Source organism: Pseudorca crassidens, chromosome 6 (genome assembly GCF_039906515.1).
Source record: "Pseudorca crassidens isolate mPseCra1 chromosome 6, mPseCra1.hap1, whole genome shotgun sequence".
Taxonomy (NCBI): Eukaryota; Metazoa; Chordata; class Mammalia; order Artiodactyla; family Delphinidae; genus Pseudorca; species Pseudorca crassidens.
Genome location: NC_090301.1, coordinates 127,441,352 through 127,455,774, shown reverse-complemented (window position 1 = coordinate 127,455,774; position 14,423 = coordinate 127,441,352). Strand labels below are relative to the sequence as shown.

General features: G+C 38.3%; 1 long non-coding RNA gene across 1 annotated transcript; it reads left to right on the top strand.

The window, feature by feature from the left end:
* Positions 1-3,533: 3,533 nt before the first annotated feature.
* Positions 3,534-6,700, top strand: LOC137225931 (uncharacterized). Its single transcript, XR_010944096.1, has 3 exons — positions 3,534-3,673; positions 5,498-5,903; positions 6,604-6,700. It is a non-coding gene; the product is annotated as an uncharacterized lncRNA (long non-coding RNA).
* Positions 6,701-14,423: the final 7,723 nt, after the last annotated feature.

Sequence of the window (14,423 nt, the reverse complement as noted above, 5' to 3'; positions counted from 1 at the left end):
CAGTAAAACTTTAATCCACTTGACTGTTGATGGGTGGGGCTGGGTTCCCTCCCTGTTGGTTGTTTGGCCTGAGACAACCCAACACTGGAGCCTACCTGGGCTCTTTGATGGGGCTAATGACAGACTCTGGGAGGGCTCATGCCAAGGAGTACTTCCCAGAAATTCTGCTGCCAGTGTCCTTGTCCCCACGGTGAAACAGACCCACCCCCTACCTCTGCAGGAGACCCTCAAACACTAGCAGGTAGGTCTGGTTCAGTCTCCCCTGGGGCCACTGCTCCTTCCCCTGGGTCCCAGTGCACACACTACTTTGTGTGTGCCCCCCAAGAGTGGAGTCTTTGTTTCTCCCAGTCCTGTCAAAGTCCTGCAATCTATTCCCACTAGGCTTCAAAGTTTGATTCTCTAGGAATTCCTCCTCCCATTGCTGGACCTCCAGGTTGGGAAGCCTGACATGGGGCTCAGAACCTTCACGCCAGTGGGTGGACTTCTGTGGCATAAGTGTTCTCCAGTCTGTGAGTCACCCAGCCACCAGTTATGGGATTTGATTTTAATGTGTTTGTGCCCCTCTACCATCTCATTGTCGCTTCTCCTTTGTCTTTGGATATGGGGTATCTTTTTTGGTGAGTTCCAGTGTCTTCCTGTTGATGATTGTCCAGCAGCTAGTTGTGATTCTGGTGTTCTCACAAGAGGGAGTGAGAGCACATCCTTCTACTCCGCCATCTTGGTTCCTCCTATGATTCCATTTCTATGAAATATCTTCTCACAGTTATGGAGACAGGAAGTCCAAGACCCCTGGGCCAGCAGGATTGGTCTCTGGTGAGAGCTCTTGCCTTGGGTTGCAGATGGCCATTTTCTCTGTGCATGCCATCCATATCTTCTTTTCTATACAAGTGAGGAAAGACAGTCTCTTCAATAAATGTTGTTGGGGAAAGTGGACAGCTACAAGTAAAAAAATGAAATTAGAACATTCTTTAATACCATACACAAAAATAAACTCAAAATGGATTAAAGACCTAAATGTAAGACCGGATACTATAAAACTCTTAGAGTAAAACACAGGCAGAACACTCTGACATAAATTGCAGAAATAGGGCTTCCCTGGTGGCGCAGTGGTTGAGAGTCCGCCTGCCGATGCAGGGGACGTGGGTTCGTGCCCCGGTCCGGGAAGATCCCACATGCCGTGGAGCCTGCACGTCTGGAGCCTGTGCTCCACATACGGGAGAGGCCAAAACAGTGAGAGGCCCACGTACCACAAAAAAAAATAAATAAATAAAATAAATAAATAAATAAATAAATTGCAGAAATATCTTTTTCGAGCCTTCTCCTAAAGTAATGGAGATAGAAAAATAAATAAATGGGAACTAATTAAACTCAAAAGCTTTTGCACAGCAAAAGAAAACCATAATCAAAATGAAAAGACAACACACAGATTGGGAGAAAATATATGCAAAAAATGTGACCGAAAAGGGCTTAGTCTCCAAAATTTACAAAGAACTCATGTGGCTCAGTATCAAATGAACAAACAAACAACCCAATCAAAAATGGACAGAAGAACTAAATAAACATCTCTCCAAAGAAGACATACAGATGACCAAGAGGCACATGAAAAGACTCTTAATATTGCGAATTATTGGAGAAATGCAAATCAAAACTACAATGAGATATTACCTCACACCAGTCAGAATGGCCATCATCAAAAAGTCTACAAACAATAAAGGCTGGAGAGGGTGTGGAGAAAAGGGAACCCTCCTACCCTGTTGGTGGGAATGTAAATTGATACAGCTACTAGGGATAACAGTATGGAGGTTCCTTAAGAATCTAAAAATGAGCTACCATATTCTTTAGCAACCCCACTCCTGGGTATATTTCCAGAGAAAAGTATGGTTTGAAAGTATACATGCACCCCGATGTTCATTGCCATGCTGTTTACAATAGCCAAGACATGGAAGCAACCTAAATGTTCATTGACAGGTGAATGGATAATGATGTGATACATATATACAATGAAATATTACCCACCCATAAAAAAGAACAAAAAAATGCCATTTGCAGAAACATGGATGGACCTAGCAACTGTCATACTGAATGAAGTTAAGTCAGATAGATAAAGACAAATATCATATGATGTTGCTCATATGTGGAATCTTAAAAAATGGTACAAATGAAGTTACTTACAAAGCAGAGTCACAGATGTAGAAAACAAACTTATGGTTACCAGGGAGTAAGGTGTGGGGGATAAATTGGGAGATTGGGATTGACATATACACACTACAATATATAAAAATATAACTAATAAGGACCTACTGTATAGCACAGGGAACTCTACTCAATACTCTGTAATGGCCTAAATGGGAAAAGAATCCTTAAAAAAGAGTGGACATATGTATATGTATAACTGATTCACTTTGCTGTACATCTGAAACATACACAACATTGTAAGTCAACTGTACACCAATACAAATTTTAAAATAAATAAATATATAAATAAAATTTTCTGTCAAGTATCCTTCCTTGATTGAAGAACCAGGGCCCATCATTGATTAAATAGGAAAATGCTTTGAGAAGTAGAATTCAAATCCAGTCAAGATAAAGAAAACCAAGATAAAGAAAACCTTAAAGATAGTTGCTCAAATTTAACAGACAGTATAATATTTCTTTTACAAAATGTCTATGATTCATTTTAGTCAATCATGTATTATACAAATATCATATAATCATTAAATCCACAACATAGCATCAATATTTCAATTGTGCATACATATTGAATAATAGAATGAGAGGGTATGAGAGATATGTAGGGAACAAGAAAAAGGGACAGAGTCTCAGAGAAGAACCATTAACAGCTATTGTGTGTACAGTTATAGATGGAAAGAAAAATAGCAATAGTGTGTTACCAAAAAATAAAAAATAAATAAAAATAAAACAAACAGTAAATACTCAGAGGGAAGAATTTCATAGAGAACTGAGTGAAAAGTATAAAATTTCAGAGAATTTTAGTTCAGATGATGTTAAACATCAAACATTAGAAGGCTATCTCTGCCAGAGAAGTAAGTGGTATTATTGGGGAGCTTGAGTGAATTGGGTTGAAAAATGGAATGTGAAGGACTCCTCTTTCTGAAGAAATATCAAGGAAGTAATGCAGACAGATTCAGACAGGTAACCAAATAGAGTGGGTAATAATGGGTCGCTGCTGTTAGGACTAAAATATAGTTCCTTAAATGCAGATAAGAAATTGGTATTTGGGGAGTGCATTTATTTTCCAAACGACAACTTCATGGATTACAAGTATGAATTTAAGGTGTGACTTTTTACCAGAGATTGGATTGTGGCAATTGGATTAAGTAGATTTCAAAAGGTTTGACTTCAATCATTGGCATCAGGGTGTGTTTTCAACTCTGCCAAAATCTAATCACATGCACTTATACATTTTCTAAGGTTTGATAACACTATCACTTAGAGGAAATGGGTGTGGTCTTCAGAGAATATATAAAACATCCAGCGAAGAGCCAAGCTCTTTCTTCCCCAGAACCCAGAACTGTTGTGTTTGGAGTTGGCTGGGCTGTGGAGACTTTTGAAAGTACTGCCACCAGGAGGTGAGCACCTCATCCCTGAACTGAATTTTTAACAGAGTTATTTACTGAACAAGAGTGGAACAGTTCATTAACTATACCCAAAGGTGAGTTCTGATTAAGGTACAATGAATTTCCACTATGTTCACTTAAAAATGAGACTTCAATGGTAATCGTGAGCATGAAAGCTAAGTTGTTTTTTCTATCAGAAATATCTATATGTGAGTACTGTATCCAACATTTATTCCATGTGTGATTTGTAGACAAGTAACTTATTTTACCTACACTATGTTAATTAACCTCATTATAAAATAGAAAATTAGTTAATATTGTTAAGAGGATTAAAATAGCTAATCCATATAAAAGGAGTTAATCCAATGCCTAGAAATAGTAAACACACACATATTAGGTTTTCCTATTATCGTTTTAATATTAAAATGATCATTTATGTTATCAATCTAGAAATGATTGTATTCATAATGAATTCTTATCCAGGTTCTAGCCCACTCTACACAGGGCTTATCTATATTTTCTCACTGTTCATCAAACTATCTCCTCATTTGACCCATGTTTGAGTCAATGGCTTTATGTTCCATACCAGTGGTCCCCAACTTTTGGCACCAGGGACTGGTTTCGTAGAAGACAATTTTTCCACGGACGTGGTGGGGGATGGTTCAGGCGGTAATGGGAGCGGCAGATGAAGCTTTGCTCGCTCACCCGCCGCTCACCTCTTGCTGTGCGGTCCGGTTCCTAACAGGCCCCGGATTGGGGGTTGGGGACCCCTGTTCTATACCACTGAAAATTGTGTGGTCATCGATCAGAAGTCCATAACTTCCCTGTCAAGAATTTTTACTTATAAATAGATCTGTGCACCATTGCTTCACTGCTCATCATTTTTCAAAAGGCATCTTAAAGCTGATGTTATAGTTGTTCAGTTAAGCAATTGTTTACTTTCTGTCTCTTTTTGACCAGAACAAAATTCTCAGCCTTGGAAAGAAGTAGCCTCCTTTATTCAACTTCTTATAGACAGGGAAGATAACAGCAATCATATATAGTTAAACCAAATATTTAGTCACAATGTATGATAACTGAAAGTATATCTTCTTTAATTTGAATAACCAGTTTAATACGACATGATGGTAATAAAGTGAGGAACTTATTAACAAACAATTTTGGGGCTGATACTGTTTTTCCAAATGGTTTTCACATCCATTGATGATTCTGGTCTAAATATATTAATTCTGATGGTTGTGAAATGATTTTTCTATTTCCTTGATTCCTGTTACACTTATGATTGGCAGTCTCAGAGTTGGTTAATTTATTGCCTCGATGACATTGTCCAAAACCATGTCTTCCATTTCTCTGTCGCCCTCAGGTTGTATGCTTTTGTCTCTAGGCAAATGCATTTTGTGGTCACAAAAAGACAGACCCATGCATCACCTTCAAACACTGTCCAGATGAACCTAAAACAGTTGACTCTTCCTTATGTTTCTCTGCATGAGCAAAAAGAAATATTGACAAAACCCTCCTAATAACATTTTCTTCAAATTTCATTGACCTAATAGGGTCAAATGACCATATAACCTATCACTGGAAGAGGGATAATGGTGGTTGCTCTAGGTGGAATACTCTTTGGCAGGGGATTGTACTGGAATTGTATTAGAGAGCTGAAATCCTGATGGAAAAGCTGTGTTTGACACATCAATATGCTGTCTGAATAAAATGAGGACACTCTGTTACTCAGCATCCTCTTTCTGTTATATGCAATACATATATGTTACATACAATACAACTATATACACTACCTTATTGGTATGAGTTGGAAGTAAATAATTCTTATACTCCTTGGTATTGTTAATGGCTTTGAAAAGGCACTTCTTTTAAGGCTCATGACAACATAATATTCCCTTTCTTTACTTTTCTCTCCTCAGAAACATGGGTTCCATCATCTTCTGGAATGAATTCACCTGTTTCCTATGTGCGAAGTATTTCATAGACCCGGTCACTCTAATCTGTCAGCACAGCTTTTGCATGCCATGTCTCTGTCTCTGCTGGGAGGAAGCCCAACGTCCTCCTTGCTGCCCTGTGTGCAGGGAACCATCCCATCACATGAACTTGAAAACCAATATCGTTTTGAAGACAAGGGTATTCCTTGCCAGACTGAGAGGACCCTATGACTTATCAAGCTATGCAGAAGAGATATGTGAGATACACATGAAAACAAAAAACTTCTTCTGTGAGGTCACCAAAGACGTGCTTTGTTTACCTTGCTGTAAGTCTGAGGAGCATGGGACTCACAGACATTGTTCCATTGAGTGGATGGCTGAGGAATACCGGGTAAGCAATGGCTGAGAGAGAAGTTTGAACCTGGGGGGCACTTTACCTTAGAGAGAATGCAAAAGAAAGTGAAGTTAATTATTCTCCATTCATGTAAAATATAAAGCAGATACTAACTAGTATTATGTGCCTGGTCCTAGGATAAACTATTGAAGAAAATATGTTCTCAATCTTAAGTGCTTAAATTTTTTACTTTTTAAAATCTTACAACCTGAGTTCTTGGTTATAATGAGGTTGATCATGTTTGGAACTGTGATTAGTCAGTGTAAAACCAAGATGGACAAATCTGTTAATTTCAGTGGTTATTGGTCACTGTAGCCATGATTTCAACAAGCCTAATCTCATAGAGTCTATTTAGAAACATTGTCCTTTAGCTAAAATAATTGAGTAGTAGGAGACAAGAACTATCAGCAGGACAACTAAAATCTGACACAGGATTTACGTAATGAAAATGGGTTAGGTGAAATAAACTTTTGGGGCAAGTTTCCTCTATGGAGAAACACCCTTTCCAACTACCGGCCTATTTTGTGGTTATAAATGTCCTACATATTAGATAATTTGGCTTAACAGTGAAAATAAATTCTCCCTTTGTCTTCTTGAGTGATCACTTATAAGATATTCCCTGCCATTCTTCATCTATTAGGATCTGAAATTTTCAATATCAGCTTCTCTGATATTCACACTGTTGGTTTTTTTGCAGCAAAAGCTTCTGAAGCAAATGAGGTCTATGTGGCAAAAGATACAAGAAAATAAAAGAAATCTAAAGAGAGAAGTCAGCAAACTCAGGACATGGGAGGTAAACAAGAAATTCTGTTTCATTCAGCACCAGTTTGGGACACTTGGTGGTTATTCAATAAGATCTTGAACTAATAATCATAATATTTATGTTTCTCTATGGGTAACTATCCAATAGCAAAAGGCTTTCATCTACTCATGTAGAAAGAAGTATGTCCCCTTATAGGATTTCTTTCTAAAATCAAAATATCGAAGTAAAAGATCTTATTTCCTGGGCAACACCATAACACACCAACATATATAGAAAAATCACAATCAACAAGGTATACCATAATTAGCGAATGAGATAAACTCAGGGTTTCTTAGAAGGAAAATCTTTGAAAATTCAGGGAGAACTTCTCGGACTATTTGGATGGTAAAGAACAATTTAAGGTAGGAAATTCATGAGGATGACAGGCATGTAAATGTGCGCAAGCTGACGACTAGAAACTAGAGGATCATGTGGATATTGAGGTTCTACAAAGTTCGTATTGGTTGATACCTATACTATTAGAGAGGCAGTGCTGAGAGATATGGCTGGAAATGGAGGATAGGTCAGTTCAAAATGTGACCTAAATGCATGGCTGAGAAATTTGGATCTACCGTTTGTTGATTCAGAAATATGAATTGAGCACCACTAATAGGAGTGGTGAAATAACAGTACATATAGATTCTCAAGGAAGTAATGATTTCATGATGGAAACATATAAAAAAGCAATATTAAAATATACTTCTCACCATTACAAAGGAAATTTAAATGGGGCTGTGTGTATGACAAGGAGATATAGGAAAATTAACTCAATTATTTAAAGGTGATATAATTAAGGTTATCAGTTACAATATTTTCCCTTTGAAATGTTGAGTGCCATGTCATAATAACTCTTCTAAGTCACTATAGAAATAGACAAAAAGAACAGATTTCCTTGTACTCAAGGAACTAATGGAGTAGTGGAGAGAGCCAATTAACAATTCAAAATATAACCTTTATGGCATGATCATTTGTGCTAAGTGTTTTTGAGAAAAATTTAGCAGTAAAGGTAAATAAGAATAGTAATTTTGATAAAATTAAATTTTACATATGATCACAAAAAAGTTACAATGGAAGATTACATTTGGGCTGACATCTGCGTGAGGTGTCTAGGCGGGTGGCTATTTGGGGAAAGAGCTTTTTAGGAAGAGGTAACTAAACTCAACACATCTCAGACTTAACCTATCCTTTTCTCATACCACACTTGCCTTTATTTCTCCATTGTGTAAGCTAGATATGAAGGAGAATGAGAAAGAGTAGTGAAATTGGAAGTCCGACCTTAAAGTTGGAGACTCCTTAAAAGAATGTACAGGATTAACTTGGCCACAGATAATGGCAAACTGTAGGACTCAAGAGATATTCTTTACGGTAGAGAAACATGAGAAAATAGGATTGATTTGATTGTAATGTTAAGAAGATAAAATTTAAAAACTGAGAACCAGTTTCTTCTCTGAAGTTGAAACATCACTGAGGATGGAAACAAAGGAAGAAATGCTGCTTTGGGTTAAGAAAATTTTAGTTTGAGAAATGTTGCACTTTGAGTTTTGGGGAGATATCCTCACAAAAATAAGTCGTAAGGAATCGAATGAATGAGGTTGGAGCTTACATGAAAGATTTTGTCTGGACAGGGACATTTCACAATTGTCTCTATTTTCTAAGCATTAGATGGATACCACAGGAGAGTTTTAAGAATGAAAAGAATAAAATTTTTACATGAAAAGATAACTGGAGGGATCTCTGTATTAATGGGTCCAGCAGGGAAAGAGGAGTTGGTCAATGTAAATTGATGGAGGGACATACAGAGAGAGGGATTTGTTTGAAGCCCAAGGCTTATAGGTTTTATGGAATGAAAGATTGGTGGTAATAGGAAGAAGTTCTTAGTAACATGCATAGGAAGAATTATGTGGATTCAATAAAGGAGGTTCCTGGTGATATGATGAATGTGGTTTCAAACAAGAGCTGTGAATTGAAGAGAGTTCATTGCTTTGATGGAAAATTGAGTTTCATTAATGTGTACAGTGAATGTACACCTGTGATCAAAAATTTTGCTTTCTTGGAGGTAAAAATGACAGCCCAAGAACCAAATGAAGATGTTGGGTCAATGGTCCATGTTTTGTTTTGCCTAAAACAATGTGAGTCAAATATTTTTAAAAGTTGAGAGGAAAGAAGGAAAAGAGAAAGTGAAAAAAAAAAAAAAGAGAGAGAGAGAAGATGGGAATTAGGACCAAAAGGTGGTTGTCTGTGGACCAGCATCTCTAAGGGTTGGGTGGAGGTCAGCTAAGAAGTGGAGTGTATAGCCTCAGGCAGGAGGAGTCAAGCTGCATCCATGCACACAAGGTTCTGGCCTGCATGAAGTTTGTGGAACTGGATGTTAATACTTTAGAAAGGTCTTATCTAACTGTATGAAGTAATATTTGCTATTATTTCCTAAAAACAGAGGAAATATCTGAGGTTAAGAGACTAAATTGATTTAGTCATTAGAGTACTGTGTGTATTATATAACACAATTATTAAATCACAAGTACCTGTTTTTAAGAAAGTGTGGATATTTGAGGCAAAGTGTTTAGAATCAAGATACTGACTTCAGGTTCAATGAAATTAAAAAGTGAGTTGAACAAAAAAAAAAGTCCCAAAAAAGCTGTTCTTAATGAAAGTACCAAATTTCTAACTATCAGAAGACAAATTATTGATAACTGAGAGGAATGAAATCTGCTAAAATATGTGACCTAATTAATTCATTGTAACCCTAGGGTTATGTGACACTGTGTAGGAATATGATCCGGCCTGAATACTGGAAGGTTTGCCCCTTTGTCCACCATGAAGAGAAACATTATTTAAGGAAAATAGAAGAGGAAAGCGATGAGATTTTTCAGCAACTCAAAGGAAGTCAACACAATATGTACCTAAAGGGGAAACTCTTAAGTCAGATATATGAGGAACTCAAGGAACTGTGCCATAAACCAGACATGGAGCTGCTCCAGGTAAGGACTGAGGACTGGAGATTCATGGTGTTGCTTGGATAATATCCACCTTTCCTTGGTCCATCATGTGCTTTCTTATCATGCTTTCTGATGCTGTGATAAGATGCTGTCCAGGTAATGCTAATGACCAAAGGTCATTCTTGCCATACACAAGAATAACAAAGCTTTGTGGAAAGGTAAGTGAAAGAAATCCTAGAGTCATTCTTTTTCAATTCTCCTAACAGACATTCAATTACTGAACAACTGCAACAGAGAAGCTTGTTGGAAGATATATGAATTTATATCTGGACCTGGCAATAATGAAAAATTTGAGAATCTTGACAACTCATTTCCCCTTTCTGTTTCTTTGCCCATGATAAAATTTGCTGAAATTTGGGTTCATCCACCCCAGAGAATAAGAAACTAGGTCTTCGCTCTGAATCTTGTGAAGTGTACTAAGACCATCTTTTCTGTTTCCCTCTTTACAGCATTATGACAACATGTTGAAAAGGTAAGTTTTCCCTCCTTTTCAAGTTTTAAGAACTGTAACTGTGATCAGCCATTTGATGCTGAAATAGGAGCATAAGTTATCATGACACTATAACTTCTTTCATAAAGTATTTATATTTCCCTTTCTCCAAAGGTAGAAAGAGTGTCCTTGTTTGTTTTGCCTAAGGTGGAGCTGGGTAGAGGGTTTATTTACAAGGTTCTGCGCAAAGGTTACATGAAGACAACTACCATTTTTTAGAAATATAAAAACACAGGGGGAATGTGCCCAAAGTCAGGACAGGATTGTGTGCAAAAAATAAGGGTTTCAGAGAAACCTAATGTAGAAGCAAGGAGAGAATGTGCTTAAAGAGGTTCATCAGGGTATTGGCTTTCCATGTGTAGCACAAGGCAACTTCAAATGGAAAGGCTGTACAATGCACTTAGTGAAACTGAGTCCTAGGAAGCAAAATTGCTGCCCTAGCTAAGCTCCTCAACCACTAGTTTGTTTATACAGACACTGAGCATTTCAGTGGTAACTACTGTGGATTAAAATTCATAATGCCTTTCTTGAATGTCCACAATTTTGAGCCATGTTGCATAGCTCTGTGATTTGCTGAGAGGACCCCGTCATGATTAATTTGAATTGGATCCTAGGATTGCAGTCTTAGCAGATGGGATAGGATTTTCTTTGATTTTCATAAAACAAATTGTCATTTGCTGCATTCCCTAGTTTGGGGATTTACTTTCACGGCCCCTGAACCTAATTATTGGGATTTAAATAAAGTGTATTCAGAGGGATGTAGATATAATCACTGTGATGAAAACTGTGAGCTCAAAAGAGCAACCACATGTTGTTCCTTGCAGAAGTGAGTCAGCACAGCTGCACATGCCCCAGCCTGTATTCCCACAGCTCAGTTCATGGCCCATTCCTGGACTGGTAGACTGGCTCAACCAATTCCAAGGTAACAGGTAGCCCTCTGGTGGGAGAGTTGTACATTCCCCTTTGTTAGTGTCCTGTGGGTGACCTTCCCCATTTCTCAATCTGTGGATTTTTTGCTGGGAACTTTTATAACCAAATTTACCCTTATAGAAGAATAACATATATGGAAAAAAAAACAAATTGGTATCTGGAAAAACAAAAGCCATTTATGATGGGTTGTAGTAAGCTATCTGGAGGGTAAAAAAATAGGAAGGGATAATTGATGGCCTGCAGTAGGCTGAGGTATGGTGTTGACTGTTCACATGAAACATGCAACTCTGCATGTACATTCAGTACATTCCAAGTCTTAGGAAAGTGGGGTTATCAGTGGTTGTGAGATGCTTAGAGAGTTTTAACTTGGTTTATAAAACTGTTTGTAATAGGGGCTTCCCTGGTGGTGCAGTGGTTGAGAATCTGCCTGCCAATGCAGGGGACATGGGCTCGAGCCCTGGTCTGGGAATATCCCACATGCCTGTGGAGCAACTAGGCCCGTGAGCCACAACTACTGAGCCTGCACGTCTGGAGCCTGTGCTGCACAACAAGAGAGGCCATGACAGTGAGAGGCCTGCGCACCGCGATGAAGAGTGGCCCCCACTTGCCACAACTAGAGAAAGCCCTCGCACAGAAATGAAGACCCAACAGAGCCATAAATAAATAAATAAATATTAAAGGCAAAGAAGAAAGGGGAAATTGTAGATAGAGTAAGGATCTAGTATTTAAAAAAAGACTTTATAATAAATACAAAAGATATTTTATTCACATCACACAAAAATACGGTATGATCAATTTTACTACAAACATAATATGAAATTTTGTGCACATTGGCAAGGTAAACTGATAATTTGTTTCATTAAATTTGTCCCTTTTTTTCAAGGTATGCTGGCCAACAATTCTCACAAAAAAAAACACTTCAAAAGTATGAATTTTTCTTTTGTTTTATGTTAACTTTGCATGCTTTAGTGAAAACTCCTTATGTCAGTAAAAGTGCTCACTCTGCAGGAGTTATCATAACTATTAATTTTTTTTTAAGATGTTGGGGGTATGAGTTTATTAATTAATTAATTTATTGTTGCTGTGTTGGGTCTTCATTTCTGTGCGAGGGCTATCTCTAGTCGTGGCAAGCGGGGGCCACTCTTCATCGCGGTGCGCAGGCCTCTCACTATCGCGGCCTCTCTTGTTGCAGAGCACAGGCTCCAGACGCACAGGCTCAGTAGTTGTGGCTCACGGGCCTAGTTGCTCCGCGGCATGTGGGATCATCCCAGACCAGGGCTCGAGCCCGTGTCCCCTGCATTAGCAGGCAGATTCTCAACAACTGTGCCACCAGGGAAGCCCTATTAATTTTATTATTGTACATTTTCTAGGAGATGGGCAAGCTACTTTTGTTTCTGACAGTTAATTGCAAATTTCAAATGTTCCAGGTAAAATAATGGCTAAAACCTAGCAATATGTCATATATATTTATTTTTAAATTATGATTTTTGTCTGGCTAAAATCTTATTATGAAGACAGACCAGTAGACCTTGGACTGCAAAAGATTTCTAAAGCTCTCTTCTGTCTTGCCACCTATTTCTAATAATAAGCTGGGAAACCCAGACACTATATAAAGCTCTTGTCCATCAGGAATTTATAACACTGTTTGTTAATATAATTTTTTTCCTTCTTCCTGCAGTGCACATTGCCTTGGATAATGAAATAGTCACTGGTCGTGTCCCTGTGTTTGAAGATCTGAGACGTCTGCTGACTGGTCCTGATCATCCTGTTGTTGACAACACTCCACCAGGATCTAAATATCTTCTTGCCTGGGGAGCTGAGTCATTCACTTCCGGTCAACATTACTGGGAGGTGGATGTAGCAGGCTGTTGCAGCTGGGCAATTGGATTTTGTAATGATTCTTGGGCAAGAAAGAATGACATGGTACTTGACTCGGAGGGAATTTTTCTACTTCTTTGTATCAAAGAGAACAACGAGTGTAGTCTCTTTACCTCCTCCCCACTATCACCTCAATATGTCAAAAGGCCTCTAGGCCGGGTGGGGTTGTTCCTGGATTATGATGGTGGTTTCCTGAGCTTTTTCAATGTGGCCAATAGTTCCCTAATTTGTCGTTTCCTCTCCTGCTCCTTCTCTTCTCCTCTCAAACCTTTTCTTTGCTCTGGACACCCCTGATCATGGACAGGTCAAAAATCTGACCACAGGTGTCAGGAATGTCAATAACTGAGATTGTTAATTTAGTGCCCACTTGATTTTCTGTAACTTCTCCTTCCATTATGAAATGCATTAATTGATTTTCTTAAAAGGTTGGATATGTTAAGGGTATACATTTGTTTCTGTTTTCTTTAAATAAAAATAATCTCTCTTGGAATGCTGTGCATTCATTATTCTATGTCTTGGTCTGTTCACTTGATTTCTAAGGTAGCGGAGGTCAACAATACTTGGCCTGTTTATCCAGTTTAGTAGGTTAAAGCAAGAGCACAGTGTTCTTCTCACTGGCAGACTTGGAATTCTCTTCTCCCTGCTATGCATCTGCTAAATCATGTTACTTCATCAAATCTCAGTTTTTAAATATTTTTTTCAGGGATTTATTTTTTATTTATTTTTTGCGGTACGCGGGCCTCTCACTGTTGCGGCCTCTCCCGCTGGGGAGCAGAGGCTCCGGACGCGCAGGCTCAGCGGCCATGGCTCACGGGTGCAGCCACTCCATGGCATGTGGGATCTTCCCGGACTGGGGCACGAACCCGTGTCCCCTGCATCGGCAGGTGGACTCTCAACCACTGCTCCACCAGGGAAGCCCTCAGGGATTTATTTTTAAAGCTTCCAGACTAAATGAGAGCATCTTGTTGGATAGACTCTGCAAATCTTATATTTTTCTTCATAAAACTCACAGCCTAATACTGGCTTTCCCCTCTAATTTACCTGCTGGAAGAAGGTTTACATGTGCAATATGTACCGATAAGTTACAGGCAAGTAGAACACACCTACCTGCCTTAAATACATCTGTCTGATTAAGTTAATAGAGGTACAAGGTCATAAATGAAAACATGATCTACGACTGTTTAAAATCTTGTTAAATGTAACAAAAATCAGATGGAAAAATGGAGGCTGTAATTTACCAAGTATGCAAAATAGGCTACCTGTAAAAATAGACTAGATAAATTCTCTATTACAGACACACTAAATATAAATGCACACATATCTTAACAGAATGAAATTGATAGAGAAAATAAGACTGCATACCTCAGAAGTTTCAGAAATTTTAATGAAGAAACCTGTAGTCACAAATCTTGAATTCTCAC